Consider the following 13643-nt stretch of genomic DNA (forward strand, 5'->3'; position numbering starts at 1 on the left):
GGAAGAGTACTAGGAGGGAGTTCAGTAATTTTCTTGCTCAGCTGACCCACTTGTGCCTCCAAATTTCTAATGGAGGACCTTGTTTCAGTCATGAAACTTTGAGTGGTTTTGATTAGATCAGAGACCATGGTTGCTAAGTCAAAGGTATTATGCTTAGAACTCTCTGTCTGTTGCTGAGAAGATGATGGAAAAGGCTTGCTATTGCTAAACCTGTTTCTTCCACCATTATTGTTGTTGAAACCTTGTTGAGGTCTCTGTTGATCCTTCCATGAGAGATTTGGATGATTTCTCCATGAAGGATTATAGGTGTTTCCATAGGGTTCTCCCATGTAATTCACCTCTTCTATTGAAGGGTTCTCAGGATCATAAGCTTCTTCTTCAGATGAAGCCTCCTTAGTACTACCTGGTGCATTTTGCATTCCAGACAGACTTTGAGAAATCATATTGACTTGTTGAGTCAATATTTTATTCTGAGCCAGTATGGCATTCAGAGTGTCAATCTCAAGAACTCCTTTCTTCTGATTGGTCCCATTGTTCACAGGATTCCTTTCAGAAGTGTACATGAATTGGTCATTTGCAACCATTTCAATTAGTTCTTGAGCTTCTGTAGGTGTCTTCTTCAGATGAAGAGATCCTCCAGTAGAGCTATCCAAAGACATCTTGGATAGTTCAGAGAGACCATCATAGAAAATTCCAATGATGCTCCATTCAGAAAGCATATCAGTGGGACACTTTCTGATTAATTGTTTGTATCTATCCCAAGCTTCTTAGAGGGATTCTCCTTCCTTCTGTCTGAAGGTTTGGACTTCCACTCTAAGCTTACTCAATTTTTGAGGTGGAAAGAACTTTGCCAAGAAGGCATTGACTAGCTTTTCCCAAGAGTTCAGGCTTTCTTTAGGTTGTGAGTCCAACCATATTCTAGCTCTGTCTCTTACAGCAAAAGGGAATAGCATAAGTCTGTAGACCTCAGGGTCAACCCCATTAGTCTTGACAGTGTCACAGATTTGCAAGAACTCAGCTAAAAACTGATGAGGATCTTCCAATGGAAGTCCATGGAACTTGCAATTCTTTTGCATTAGAGAAACTAATTGAGGCTTAAGCTCAAAGTTGTTTGCTCCAATGGCAGGGATAGAGATGCTTCTCCCATAGAAGTCGGGAGTAGGTGCAGTAAAGTCACCCAGCACCTTCCTTGCATTGTTGGCATTGTTGTTGTTTTCGGCTGCCATGGGTTCTTCTTCTTTGAAGATTTCTGTTAGGTCCTCTACAGAGAATTGTGCCTTGGCTTCTCTTAGCTTTTGCTTCAAGGTCCTTTAGGTTCAGGATCAGCCTCAACAAGAATGCTTTTGTCCTTGCTCCTGCTCATAAGAAAGAGAAGAGAACAAGAAAATGTGGAATCCTCTATGTCACAGTATAGAGATTCCTTGAGGTGTCAGAGGAAAAGAAAAATAGAAGGCAGAAGTAGAAAATTCGAACTTATCAAAGAAGATGGAGTTCGAATTTTGCATTAAGGAATAGTGTTAGTCCATAAATAGAAGGATGTGAGAAGAGGGGAAGTAATTTTCGAAAATCAAGTAAAAGATTTTGAAAACATTTTGAAAAACACTAATTGATTTTCGAAAATAAAAGTGGGAAAGAAATCAAGTGATTTTTGAAAAAGAATTTGAAATTAGAAATCAAAAAGATTTGATTGAAAGTTATTTTGAAAAAGATGTGGTTAAGAAGATATGATTGGTTTTAAAAAGATGTGATTGAGAAGATATGATTTGAAAAACATTTTTTAAAAAAAAAATTTGATTTTGAAAATTAATGACTTGGCTATCAAGAAAAGATATGATTCAAACATTAAACCTTTCTCAACAGAAAAGGCAACATACTTGAAATGTTGAATCAAATCATTAATTGATAGCAAGTATCTTTGAAAATAGAAAGAAATTAAATTTGAAAAAGATTTGATTGAAAAGATATGATTTGAAAAAGATTTGATTTTGAAAAGATATGATTTAAAAAAAATTTGATTTGAAAACAAAATCTTCCCTCTTGTGCCATCCTGGCGTTAAACGCCCAGAATGGTGCACATTCTGGCGTTTAACGCCCAAAACTCTACCCTTTTGGGCGTTAAACGCCCAACCAGGCACCCTGGCTGGCGTTTAAACGCCAGTCTGTCCTTCTTCACTGGGCGTTCTGAACGCCCAGCTTTTTCTGTATAATTCCTCTGCTGTATGTTCTGAATCTTCAATTCTCTGTATTATTGACTTGAAAAGACACAAATTAAAAATATTTTTGGATTTTTAATAGTAAGGAATAATCAAAATGCAACTAAAATCAAATAATAATGCATACAAGACACCAAACTTAGCAATTTGTATACTACTGACACTAATGAGAATGCATATGAGACACATAAACACTCAAGTCAAGAGGAATTAAAGATCAGAGTAATGAAATCATCAAGAACATCTTGAAGATCACTAAGACACATGAATGGATGCAAGAAAAACAGAAACATGCAATTGACACCAAACTTAAAATGAGAATAGAGTCTCAACAGGAAAAATATTTTTGGTTTTTATGATTTTGTAAATTTTTTTGTGCTTTTTCGAAAATTAAGTGGAAAAAGAAAATAAAGATATCAAAATTCTTAATGAGAATTCCAGGAATCATGCAATGTTTAGTCTAAGACTTCGGTCCAGGAATTAGACATGGCTTCACAGCCAGCCAAGCTTTCAAAGAAAGCTTCGGTCCAAAACACTAGACATGGCCAATGGCCAGCTAAGCCTTAGCAGATCACTGCTCCAACAGCAAGATTGATAGAAATCAACAAGCTCTTGTGATGATAAGTTGAAACCTCGGTCCAATAAAATTAGACATGGCTTCACAGCCAGCCAGACTTCAACAGATCATCATGAAACACTAAAATCCATTCTTAAGAACTCTGAAAAAAAATACCTAATCTAAGCAACAAGATGAACCGTCAGTTGTCCATACTCGAACAATCCCCGGCAACGGCGCCAAAAACTTGATAGCGCGAAATTGTGATCAATACTTTTCACAACTCAATTAATCCCCGGTGATGAAACCAAAAACTTGGTGTTCAATAGCATGGCATAAACACAACTTCGCACAACTAACCAGCAAGTGTACTGGGTCGTCCAAGTAATAAACCTTACGCGAGTAAGGGTCGATCCCACAGAGATTGTTGGTATGAAGCAAGCTATGGTCACCTTGTAAATCTTAGTCAGGCAGACTCAAATGGATATGAATGGTGATATACGAAAACATAAAGGTAAAGATAGAGATACTTATGTAATTCATTGGTAGGAATTTCAGATAACCGTATGAAGATGCTTGTCCCTTCCGTCTCTCTGCTTTCCTACTGTCTTCATCCAATCCTTCTTACTCCTTTCCATGGCAAGCTTATGCAAGGGTTTCACCGTTGTTAGTGGCTACCTCCCATCCTCTCAGTGGAAATGTTCAACGCACCCTGTCACGGCACGGCTATCCATCTGTCGGTTCTCAATCAGGCCGGAATAGAATCCAGTGATTCTTTTGCGTCTGTCACTAACGCCCCGCCTTCAGGAGTTTGAAGCTCGTCACAGTCATTCAATCATTGAATCCTACTCAGAATACCACAGACAAGGTTAGACCTTCCGGATTCTCTTGAATGCCGCCATCAGTTCTAGCCTATACCACGAAGACTCTGATCTCACGGAATGGCTGGCTCGGTTGTCAGGCAAGCGCTCGGTTGTCAGCCGATCAACCATGCATCGTGTATCAGGAATCCAAGAGATATTCACCCAATCTAAGGTAGAACGGAGGTGGTTGTCAGGCACACGTTCATAGGTGAGAATGATGATGAGTGTCATGGATCATCACATTCATCAAGTTGAAGAACAAGTGATATCTTGGAACAAGAACAAGCGAATTGAATAGAAGAACAATAGTAATTGCATTAATACTCGAGGTACAGCAGAGCTCCACACCTTAATCTATGGTGTGTAGAAACTCCACCGTTGAAAATACATAAGAACAAGGTCTAGGCATGGCCGAATGGCCAGCCTCCCAAAGAGGGTTCAATCATAAAAACATGATCAAAAGCTCTCAAAATGATCCAAAGATCTAAATACAATAGTAAAAGGTCCTACTTATAGAGAACTAGTAGCCTAGGGTGTACAGAGATGAGTAAATGACATAAAAATCCACTTCCGGGCCCACTTGGTGTGTGCTTGGGCAGAGCATTGAAGCATTTTCGTGTAGAGACTCTTCTTGGAGTTAAACGCCAGCTTTTATGCCAGTTTGGGCGTTTAACTCCCATTCTTGTGCCAGTTCCGGCGTTTAACGCTGGAAATTCTGAGGGTGACTTTAAACGCCGGTTTGGGCCATCAAATCTTAGGCAAAGTATGAACTATTATATATTGCTGGAAAGCCCAGGATGTCTACTTTCCAACGCCGTTGAGAGCGCGCCAATTGAGCTTCTGTAGCTCCAGAAGATCTGCTTCGAGTGCAGGGAGGTCAGAATCCAACAGCATCTGCAGTCCTTTTTAGTCTCTGAATCAGATTTTTGCTCAGGTCCCAAAATTTCAGCCAGAAAATACCTGAAATCACAGAAAAACACACAAACTCATAGTAAAGTCCAGAAAAGTGAATTTTAACTAAAAACTAATAAAAATATACTAAAAACTAACTAGATCGTACTAAAAACATACTAAAAATAATGCCAAAAAGCGTACAAATTATCCGCTCATCAGTTACCTTACTAAATAAAGGATAGTCAAGTGATTGAGCTAATTCTTATTTGCAAGTACTAATCCTCTCCCTTAGGAAGAATTAGCATTAGTAAATAGAGAATTATCCAATAACTTCCAAATTAACTAATCGCTTGAGCATTCCAACTCAAAGGGTCTCCTCTTAATCACCTGCCAAGTCAAGTGGGAGTTCTACTCCATCGACATGAATATAACTTTCACAGAATTAAGAGATGAATAAAAGTGAGACATGATGAACAATAACTGAAAATCAATTAAAAGTAAAAATTGTTCTTTGCATTAATAAATTCCAAAAACAATCCAATTGTAACTCTGAATAAGGATTAAGGATATGGAAGAGTAAGGGACAAAGGAAACAAACTGGAATAAATGAAACTTCAACGGTGGTAGCACCTCTCCTCAATATCTAAGTCAATAGCAAAAGCAGTAAAATTCTAAGAACTATGAATGTGAAGAAAATCTAGAGGAAGCAGTGGAAATCTCTCTCCAGATTCCAAACTAAAACTACAACTATGCAGAATGAGAATGTCGCCTGAGTCTCTACTGTTCCCTGGCTCTAGTATGTGTTTCTGGGCCAAAAACTGGGTCTAAAACTGGCCCGAAATCGCCCCCAGCGATTTTCTGCAACTACTGTACCTCGCACATGTCACGCGTACGTGTAGGTCATGCGTGCACGTCGTTTGTGAAAACTTCTTGTCACGCGTATGCGTCAGTTAAGCGTACTGATAAGCGTGTGCTTAAGAACTCTGGACATCTCTAATTGGGGACTCTAGCAAAGCTGAGTCACAATCTGAAAAGGTTCACCCGGTTATGTGTCTATGGCATTCATGTATCCGGTGGAAATACTGGAAAACAAAGTGCTTAGGGTCACGGCCAAGACTCATAAAGTAGCTGTGTTCAAGAATCAACATATTGAACTAGGAGAATCAATAATACTATCTAAATTCTGAGTTCCTATAGATGCCAATCATTCTGAATTTCAAAGGATAAAGTGAGATGCCAAAACTGTTCAGAAGCAAAAAGCTACTAGCCCCGCTCATCTAATTGGGACTAAGTTTCATTGATATTGTGAGATTCATTGTATATTCTGTTCTTTTTATTCTATTTTGTTATAAGTTGCTTGTGGACAAGCAACAATTCAAGTTTGGTGTTGTGATGGGCGGATAATTTATACGCTTTTTGGCATTGTTTTTAGGTAGTTTTTAGTATGATTTAGTTAGTTTTTAGAATATAATTATTAGTTTTTATGCAAAAATCACGTTTTTGGACTTTACTATGAGTTTGTGTGTTTTTTTTGTGATTTCAGGTATTTTCTGGCTGAAATTGAGGGACCTGAGCATAAATCTGATTCAGAGGCTGAAAAAGGACAGAAGATGTTGTTGGATTCTGACCTCCCTGCACTCAAAGTGGATTTTCTGGAGCTACAAAAACCCAATTTGCATGTTCTCAATTGCATTGGAAGGTAGACATCTTGGGTTTTCCAGCAACGTATAATATTCTATACTTTGCTCAAGATTTGATGGCCCAAATTGGCGTCAAAACGCCAGTTAGAGACCCTTTTCTGGCGTTAAACGCCAGAACTAGCATAAAAGCTGGAGTTAAATGCCCAAACTGGCACCAGAGCTGGCATTTAACTCCAAGAAAAGCCTATCCACGTGAAAGCTTCAATGCTCAGCCCAAGCACACACCAAGTGGGCCCTGGAAGTGGATTTCTGCATCATTTACTTATTTCTGTAAACCCTAGGTTACTATTTCACTATAAATAGGGCCTTTTACTATTGTATTTTCATATTTTGATCATCTTTGATCTTGGGATCAGGTCTTTGAACCATTTTTCGATTGTTTCAAGTTATTTGGGAGGCATGGCCATTCATCCATGTCTAGACCTTGTTCTTATGTATTTTCAACGGTAGAGTTTCTACACATCATAGATTATGGTGTGGAGCTCTGCTGTTCCTCATGAATTAATGCAATTACTACTGTTTTCTATTCAATTTGAGCTTATTCTTGTTCTAAGATATCCATTCGCACTTCAACATGATGAATGTGATGATCAAGTGACACTCATCACCATTCTCACTTATAATGCGTGCCTGACAACCACTTCCGTTCTACTTGAAAACAAGCTTGAATACATATCTCCTAGCCTCCTGGTTCACGATGCATGGTTGTCTCTCCTGACAACAGAGCCTTCCATTCTGTGAGATCAGAGTCTTCGTGGTATAAGCTAGAATCAATTGGCAGCATTCTTGAGATCCGAAAAATCTAAACCTTGTCTGTGGTATTCCGACTAGGATCTGGGATGGGATGACTGTGATGAGCTCCAAACTCGTGAGTGCTGGGCACAGTGACAGTGCGCAAAAGGATCAATGGATCTTATTCCGACACGAACGAGAACCGACAGATGATTAGCCCTACGTAACCCGTAGCCGGACCATTTTCACTGAGAGGACGGACGGTAGCCATTGACAACGGTGATCCCCCAACATACAGCTTGCCATGGAAGGGAGTACGCAAGATTGGATGAGGACAATAGGAAAGCAGAGGTTCATAGGGAACAAAGCATCTTCATACACTTATCTGAAATTCCCACCAATGAATTACATAAGTATCTCTATCTTATTTTTTGTTTTATTCATCTTTTAATTCTCAAAACCCCATAATCATTTGAATCTGCCTGACTGAGATTTACAAGGTGACCATAGCTTGCTTCAAGCAGACAATCTCCGTGGGATCGACCCTTACTCACGTAAGGTATTACTTGGACGACCCAGTGCACTTGTTGGTCAGCTGCACGAAGTTGTGAAGAAAGTGTGTGAATCACAATTTCGTGTACCACGTATGCGTCGCTCGTCCTCTGCGCTAATCACGCGTGCGCATCAAGTGTGCGAGAGCGTCATGTCTCACTGGTCAGCTCCATCTTTTCTTTGTGTTCCTTCCATTTTTGCAAGCTTCCTTTCCATTCTCCAAGCCATTTCTACCCTTAAAGCCTGAAAACACTTAACACACAGATAACGGCATTGAATGGTATAGAGATGGATAAAAATCTACAATTTAAAGGCTCTGGAAGCAAGTTTTTAATCACAGTATTAAATCAGGAAGGCAAACGTATAACATGCTAATTACATGAGCAGGTGTAGGAGAAAGGTGATAAAAACCACTCAATTCAACACAAGATAAACCATAAAATAGTGGTTTATCAACCTTCCCACACTTACACATTAGCATGTCCTCATGCTAAGCTCTAAGAGATCAAAAAGAATAAATAGGGACAATAGAACTCAGCAATGCAATGCAACCTATACATATGAATGCAATTATATGATGAAATGTCTATACCTACTTGGTTAAGAAAATAAACAAGTTCTTCATGACAAACAGAAATCAAATTCCACTGATCCCAACCACACAATAAAAGAATAGTAAACTTGTAAGGAGATATCTCACGAAAGCCGAAAACATAGAGTCAAGCTTGAACCCTCACTAGGAGCGTATATGCACTCTAGTCACTCAGGTGTATAGGGTAATCCACTCTAGTCTCCTCCATTCATGCTTTCTAGAACCTTGTTCTTCATCTAACCAATCAACAAATATCTAATGCACACATGCAAATATCATGAGGTCTTTCTTAAGGTTGTAATGGAGCTTAGGTAAGGGTGAGGTTACATGTATGGCCAAGTGAGCTGAAAATTGAATCCTTGATTATCCTAAGTTCTCACCTAACACACACACACATTTCCTATGCTTCTAAAATCATGCCTAAATACCCATAATCTTACTTTCTATGTTGCACCTACTCATGCATTTAAATGTTCTTTTTATTTAACCTCATATGCATTGATTCTTTTTATTAAACTTATCATTTTGGGTGCTTTCATTCCCCTATACAAATTTTTTTAAAGCATCATAGCATCAATGCATTTGATTTCATAATTTCACAGGAGTAGCATTTAGACCTTAGATATTTATCAATTAACATACATTCTCATTAACCCGAGTTCCCATAGTTTCCCCACATTTAGTTTATACACAATCTCTATCTTAAGCTAACCAAAGATTCAATTTGGGGTAATTAATTTGTTTTTCTGTTTAAGGCTAGTGATGTGGTAAAATATAGAACAAATGGGGATTAGTAGGCTCGAAATGGCAAACAAGGGATAATTAGAATGGCAGGCCATTTAGGATAGTGAGCTAATAACAAATGATTGCCTCAATCATACATATGCATGAATACATTAAATAATGGACATATAAAATGGAGCAAACCATAGATTGTAATCATAGAGGAGAGAAAACACACAAGAATAAAAATCATGGTCAAATAATGTAACCATGCAATTAGGCTCAAAATCTCACTGGATTGTGTGTTCTAGCTCTAAAACCATGTTCCAAATTACAATCTTCAAACAAGTTTAACATTGAATTTTGGTTTGAAATAGTGAAATTTTTCATAAATATGGTCTTTGAAAAGAACTTATTATTTTTCAACCAAGCAGAGTATACATGCAACTAATTATTACTATGCAATCTATTCTATCTAAACAAAAAGAAAATTTATCTACTGGTGCTAGGAGAAAGAGAAGTTACCTCTGGAAGTCAGGTACTGACCGACCTCCCCATACTTAAAGCTTGGCACCATCCTCGGTGCCATCAGTCAGGAACAAAGGGGGACTGGTAACAGCATCTTCACAGTAGGGTGCGTCTAGGCTCCCGGTGCTAGTAGTTGAAGTGGAGTCTGGAGAGTCTGGTTCTTTTGTGGTGGGTGGTTGCCAACAATAAGCTCCTTGAGGTATGTAAATTGACGCTTGTGATGGTGCTCCATGTGATCCAACCTCTGTAGTATCTGAAGGAGCAGCTGATTTGTTGAAGGTGCTTGTGATGTGGAAGGAGAAGGGATATCTATGGCCGGGTCTTTAGTCCGGCTAGTAGTGGCTACTGCGGGTCTGATGTATTTTTCACTCGGAACATATTGATCATCCCGAGGAAGCATGGCCTTGGTGTCTCCAGCTCTATAGAGGACTCCGGCTACCGACACCAAATTTGAAACCAAGGCGGGAAAAGGTAAGTTGTCCGCAATCTAAACATGTCCCATGGCTTGCCGAATGTGTCTTGGTAAGTTGAGAGGTTAGTCCGTAAGGATACACCAGATGAGAACAGCCATGTCTGCAGTGAAGGAGGACTAGTGAGTGCTCGGGAGGATGTAGTGGGACATCATATGTGCCCACACGCGAGCCTCCAAGGTAAGTGCGGAAGCCAGTATGCTCTTAGGATCGGATCGATGGTAACCATAGATCCATGAGCTGCCAGGTAGTGCTATAGTTCTGAGAACGTCATCCCAGTCAAATTGGTATCGCTGGCACCTAAGAGAGGCTTCTTGAAATGTGTCCGATCCTTTTGGAGTGGGGGAAAGATCTAAAGTTTGCTGAATGGCCCCTTAGATATGGGGATCTGCTTCTGACGGACATAGACAGACTGCAGGTTTGGCATGTGAAAATTGGAGTAGAATTCAGCTACCCATGAGAGATTGACCTGCCATGGCTGTTTCCGTAAAAAACCCATTGTCTTCTGTCAATGCGAGGCTCTGCCAAGTCAACAATGTTGGTAGGGAGGATGAGAAGGTGCTGATTGTTGTAGTTCCTCACTGCTAGAATGGGGAACATCTGTTCACAGTAGCGGTTAGTGAACCGTGCAGTGTCCCTTGCTGGAAAGGCTTTTTCAGATTCATTGACCTTGATGATCCTCTTGACTCGCTTTGTTGATGGTTTGACAGCTGTTGAAGATGGTTCCGCAGCTAGCGCTCTTTTATTTCCTCTCTTTGTCGGTAGTTTGGGGGCATCTTTCTCTTTACCTTTTTTGGTGGCCATCCTGAAAGAGAAAAAGAAAGGTACATGTAAGTCCAAGGGTTAGAGTAAGGAAGAGGACCGTACAAGTGATGATCTTGCCAAGGTAAAGAAGGATGTCATTAACACATGGTCATGACTTCATGTAATTAGGACATCAATGGAAATATAGCAAGAAAGATGAAGGCAATTAAATACAAGATGTTTATTGGTATACCAGCAAAGGCATGAGTAGCATAGATCAAGCATTAATTACGAAAACTATATTATCACTTGTAACAAATTAACAATCACGTTTGTATTGACAATTATATTAAATTAATAAAATATGAAAAGGGTTTTGTGAAAAACAGGCATTAGAGTAGAAAGATAGAACAAATAAAATTGCACAATGCCATATGGGCTTTTTCACAAACACTTAGTATGCATGTTTAATATGAGAGGGAAAGAATTAAATTGGAACATGCAAGTATTCCAAAAATAATTAATATGAATTGTCAAACAACTCCATAATAATAATCACAAGAAATTATAGAAGAAATCACCGATTAAGATATCTAACACCAAGTAAAATAATGTAAAAGTAAATAATTAAGAGGAGGAAGGGAGAGAAAATAGAAAGAAAGAACCTTGAGAAAAAGGTGATAAGAAGAGGGATGATGGAGAATGTGAGATCGAGAAAATATGAGAGAAGGGGAAAGAAGAAGAAGAAAGGAGTAAGGGAAGAAGAAGAAGAAGAAGAGTGGAGAGAAAAGAAAGAAAAAAGAAGAAAGAAATTAGGATTAGAAAAGGAAAAGATCTGAAAAGAGGTGGCGTAGGGATCAGGTTCTACGCTGATGACGCGTACGCGTGGTGCACACGTACGCGTGGGTTGTGTAGAAAGGGAGGTGACGCGTACGCGTGGTGTACGCGTACGTGTGGGTTGTGTAGAAAGGGAGGTGACGCGTAAGCGTTGGTCACGCGGACACGTGACCGTGTTTGTGCTACTAGCACGAGGGAAACGTGGCTCTCGCACAACCCTCTGTTCAAATTGGGATGTGTGCCAAAATGCCATATGACGCGTGTGCGTCAGGTACACGCACGCGTGGAAGCATATAGTTTGAAGATGATGCGCACGCGTCAGGGACGCGTACGCGTGATGCAATTTGTGCCTTGGGCATAATGCCAGCACGAAACCAGCCCAACTTTCGGCCAATACACCTTTTACGTCAATTTTGCTGGGTCACGCGTGTGCGTCATTGACGTGTACGCGTACGCGTGATGATGCTTGTGCGATTGGCACACTTTCTGCACTGCTCCTACGCAACTTTCTGCCTTTTTTTATGCAGACACAAATGTAGACTTTATGCATAAATAATGAGAAGAGTCACTAAAAATAGAAACTAAGAAGAGAGGAACGATCATACCATGGTGGGTTGTCTCCTATCCAGTACTTTGCTTTAGCTTCCTTAAGTTGGACGGTCCACAAGCTTAATCTGCTTCTGTTGGCGGGTCCTCCAAGAGGAAAACCTCTAGTTCTTTATTGTCCTTCATCTTCTCACCATGATACAGCTTTAAGCGATGTCCATTGACTTTGATGAGATTGGAACTTGAAGCATGGCTCATGTGAAAGGCTCCATATGGTTCTGCCTTTTCTACTCTGTAGGGTCCTTCCCACCTTGATCTCAGCTTGCCTGGCATGAGCCTCAGCCTTGAGTTGTAAAGGAGAACTAATTCCCCAGGTCTGAACTCTCTCCTTTTAATGTGCTTATCATGCATAGCCTTTATCTTTTCTTTGTATAGCTTGGAGTTATCATATGCTTCTAGGCGAAGGTTCTCTAATTCTTGTAGTTGCATTTTCCTTTCAGCTTCGGCGTTCTCAAATCCCTTGTTGATTTCTCTCACTGCCCAGAATGCCTTGTGTTCCACCTCCACAGGGAGGTGGCAAGCCTTTCCATACACTAGGCGGAAGGGGCTCATCCCATTGGTGTCTTGTATGCTGTCTGATATGCCCAAAGCGCATCTTGTAGCCTGGTACTCTAGTCCTTCCTATGAGGCTTGACTATCTTCTCCAGCATATGCTTTATCTCTCTGTTTGACACCTCAGCTTGTCCATTGGTCTGGGGGTGGTAGGTTGTTGCTACCTTGTGGACGATCCCATGCTTTTCAATAGTCCTGCTAATCTCCTATTACAAAAGTGAGTGCCTTGATCACTCATGATTGCTCGTGGTGATCCAAAGTGACAGATAATATGGTTTCTAACAAAGGAGAAAACAGTGTTAGCATCATCAGTACGGGTAGGAATAGCTTCTACCCATTTAGAAACATAATCTACAACTAACAGTATATAAAGATAACCACTAGAGTTTAGAAATGGACCCATGAAGTCAATGCCCCAAACATAAAAAATTTTCACATAATAGAATAATTTGTTGGGGCATCTCATCCCTCCTGGATATATTCCCAAACCTTTGGCATGGGGAACAAGATTTACAAAAGGCAGTAGCATCTTTAAAATGAGTAGGCCACCAGAATCCACAGTCTAAAATTTTTCTATCTGTTCTTTGAGGGCCAAAATGTCCACCACTCTTGGAGGAGTGGTGGGCCTCTAAAATGGACTGGAATTCTGATTGAGGCACACACCTTCTAATTATCTGATCAGCACCATACCTCCATAAATATGGGTCATCCCATATATAATATTTGGACTCGCTTTTCAGCTTGTCCTTCTGATGCTTATTAAAATTGGGAGGGAAAGTATGACTAACTAGATAATTAGCTACAGGTGCATACCAAGAAACTACTTCAGATACTGCATGCAAGCTATCAAATGGAAAAGCATCATTGATAGGAGGTGGGTCATCCTTATTGTGCTCAAGGCGACTCAAGTGGTCCGCCAATAAATTTTGAGAACCACTCCTATCCTTAATTTCTAAATCAAATTCTTGCACTAGCAGTATCCAACGGATTAGCCTTGGTTTGGACTCTTTTTTAGCTAATAAATATTTTAGAGCTACATGGTCTGAGTACACTACCACCTTAGTACCAAGTAAGTAGGCTC

This window comes from Arachis hypogaea, chromosome 5 (assembly GCF_003086295.3).
Source record: "Arachis hypogaea cultivar Tifrunner chromosome 5, arahy.Tifrunner.gnm2.J5K5, whole genome shotgun sequence".
Classification (NCBI taxonomy): Eukaryota; Viridiplantae; Streptophyta; class Magnoliopsida; order Fabales; family Fabaceae; genus Arachis; species Arachis hypogaea.